Source organism: Notolepis coatsorum (genome assembly GCF_963971535.1).
Source record: "Notolepis coatsorum genome assembly, chromosome: 2".
In the NCBI taxonomy this organism is placed as follows: domain Eukaryota; kingdom Metazoa; phylum Chordata; class Actinopteri; order Aulopiformes; family Paralepididae; genus Notolepis; species Notolepis coatsorum.
In genome coordinates, this window is record NC_140166.1 from 213,096,434 (window position 1) to 213,100,200 (window position 3,767).

The following is a 3,767-nucleotide window of genomic DNA, read 5'->3' on the forward strand; positions in this document are numbered from 1 at the left end:
CTTCTAACACAACTTTTCTTAATGATCAAAAACAATTTTAATCACTTCATATTACATGACCATTTTACAGTAATAAGGTTATGACGTTATGACATAACGAACTGACGGGACATATGAATCACTGACGGGACATATGATGACAGGAGAATTACTGTATCTGAGAGACTGAATCAATTGACCAACAGATAAACATTTAATTGACCTAATCTACTCTCATAAATCAAATCAAATCAAATTTATTTTTAAAGCCCGCAATCACAGTTAATGTCCCCATGGGCCGGACAAGTCTTCTTTAAACACGTCAAGAAGAAACATCACAATAAATCAAGAAAAAAAAAACACCATGAAATCCAAAATAAATGTAAAATAAATAAATGCAACACTCCCAGACATACCCCAGCGAAGGTAAGGAAAAACTCACTAAAAACCTAGCAATAGGAAAAAAGCACCACATGCAACGTGGAGGAGAGAAACCTCATCAGCTGACCAACACATAACAAGTCATATAAAAGAGGTTAGTTTCACCCGATATGTCCTGAGACCACATACTGTCTGGTCGCCTCGTCCTCCAATCTGACCTCAGGTCAGTCTCAGCTTACTGTAGGTTTATAGAAAAGGATAAAAGGAAGTTGCCCCTCCTTCTGCAGGTTCCTGACATCACTATAGTAGAGGGTCATGTGACCAGAGACTCCCCTGTACCTAAATGTATCCCTGACACCCAGCTGTTGATCCGTAGCTGGGTTTGTCTGGCCTCCAGAATTAAAGTTTGAGAACATTTTGTGACCGAGGCCAGCAGTTCGTGGCACAAGTCTCCCTTTGTAATTTTTCAGATTCTTACAGATTATGAAAGTACAGAATCTGAGCTTTCACACGATGTGTCATACATTGGAATGAAAATATTTGAAGAAGATGTGCTTATTTGAAACTAGTTAAACCTCAAGTCTCAGAGCAGAGAAAAACTGATAAATCAAATCTAAAGTTTGGCCGCATTTTTAACACCTTGGCAGTCAGGTACTACGTGTCACAAATTATTTTATTATTTAGAGATACTATAACTGTTAGCTGTTACAGTAAATATGCTCTTAAACATTTAAACTGTGATAACATGGAAAGCGAGAAAAACAAACGTTTCATAAATGGTCTCGTGATCTGACTTCCAGACATGAGTCTCTTACCGCTGGGCCCGGTCACATCTGTTCCATTCCCACAGTGCCTGGCCTTAACTATTCTGGTTGAAAACATCTCTAAATCTGACCTCTTTGTACCACTCTGGACTCTGACCACAAGCCCACAGCTGTTATCTCCCAAATACCACGGTTTTACTGCCCTTGCCTCTGTAAACCTCTCAGGTCACGCCTGTCGTCAGTGGGCTCACAAGCCCCTATAGATAAGAGTAAATCAAATATGGCTCAAGACTATGGTGAATTTAGGTGAATTTCTATGGTGAATCAGACCTCCACCACTACGGAATCACCTGAATGCAGGTGTGTGAGTTGTCGAAGCAGTTTTCTTATCGGTCTTGGACTATGGTGATGTAATTTATAGGCATGCTGTGGCCTCCATCCTTAAATCCTTGGACTCTGTATACCACTCTGCCCTCAGATTCATCACTAATGATAGATACAACACTCATCACTGTGTCCTTTATGAGAAGGTTGGTTGGTCCTCGCTGATGGAGAGGTGCAACAAACACTGGTATTTGTTAATTTTTAAGGCCCTTATTGGTAAGCTACCTCCTTCTACTACATCATTATTGGTAAGCTACCTCCTTATACTACATCATTATTGGTAAGCTACCTCCTTATACTACATCATTATTGGTAAGCTACCACATCATTATTGGTAAACTACCTCCTTATACTACATCATTATTGGTAAGCTACCTCCTTATACTACATCATTATTGGTAAGCTACCTCCTTATACTACATCATTATTGGTAAGCTACCTCCTTATACTACATCATTATTGGTAAACTACCTCCTTATACTACATTATTATTGTAATGGCATGTTGGAACCTATGGAACCCATTCTAGTGACTGGCTGGTCCTATAAGGTCCCTGAGTTTGCTCTGAACAGAGTAAATCTACATTTTCCTATGATGCCCCTCCAGCTCATGGAATGAACTCTAACAGAGTCCTTAAAGCTTGAGATTCTCCCCTCTGTCGCAGAGTTTAAAACCCGTGATCTCCAACCTTTGTCAATCAAGTTGTACATGTTTTAATTGATCTTTATCCTTACTTGTCTTATTGTTATGATTTTATATGCTTAACTCTGTAGGTACACTCAACATGACTGTAAACAATGGAAACCTCAGTTGCCTTTCGAGTTTAAATAAAGGTTTGAAATTAAATGAAATGAAAGTTACTACGCGCTGGAGCCGTTTCACTGATAACGCAGCTGAAGACCAGCTGTTTCAACCTGCTGGAGGATGATGGTTTAGTTTTAGGAGGCTAAACTACATGTTGTGGTGTGGATTCAAACTTTTTTAGTTTTTTTGTGACCCAGCGTCTGCTTCCCAAAAGTCTAAAGCTTCCCGTCTCGCTCGCAACCCGGCCAGAAGTCCGACCGAGGGACTCGGTACTGTAAGTCAGCTAACAGCTTCGCTTCCACCGCCCCCAGGTTGTCGTGGGCAGCAGGGTGGTGGCACCTCTGGGGACAGATGGAAGTAGTGAGCTGAACACACACACACACACACACACACACACACACACACACACACACACACACACACACACACACACACACACACACACACACACACACACACACACACACACACACACACGCACACACATGCACACACACTGCTGGTGAGGTGATGGCTGTGCAGGAGGAGGGAGCGGCTCTTTCCACCAGACTAATGAGTTTGTTTAATGAGTTTTCCTTTTAATGTCTTTTATTTTTAGCTTTATTCATTCAAATATAAAATTGACCATTACCGTATATACTTTCATTATTCGGCAACATTAAACAAACAGACCCAATAGATACAACAATATAAAACGACAACAATAATAATATTATAGAACAATGTATGTAACATATTGATGTGCAAAATGATTAACAATGAACAGTCCAAAAAAACGTCTGACATCCAATGATGTTTCCGGTCAGTTCCTCTCTGCTCCTCTCCCCTCTGCCTCTCTCCTCCTTCTCCTCTGCCTCTCTCCTCCTCCTCCTCCTCCTCCTCCTCCTCAGTCTTCTGCCTCTCTCCTCCTCCTCCTCCTCTCCCCTCTGCCTCTCTCCTCCTCCTCCTCCTCAGTCTTCTGCATCTCTCCTCCTCCTCCTCCTCCTCCTCCTCCTCCTCTCCCCTCTGCCTCTCTCATCCTCCTCCTCCTCAGTCTTCTGCATCTCTCCTCCTCCTCCTCCTCCTCCTCCTCTCCCCTCTGCCTCTCTCATCCTCCTCCTCCTCAGTCTTCTGCATCTCTCCTCCTCCTCCTCCTCCTCCTCCTCCTCTCCCCTCTGCCTCTCTCCTCCTCAGTCCTCTGCCTCTCTCCTCCGCTCTCCTCTCCCCTCTGCCTCTCTCCTCCTCCTCCTCCTCCTCAGTCTTCTGCCTCTCTCCTCCTCCTCAGTCCTCTGCCTCTCTCCTCCGCTCTCCTCTCCCCTCTGCCTCTCTCCTCCTCCTCCTCCTCCTCAGTCTTCTGCCTCTCTCCTCCTCCTCAGTCCTCTGCCTCTCTCCTCCGCTCTCCTCTCCCCTCTGCCTCTCTCCTCCTCCTCCTCCTCCTCAGTCTTCTGCCTCTCTCCTCCTCCTCAGTCCTCTGCC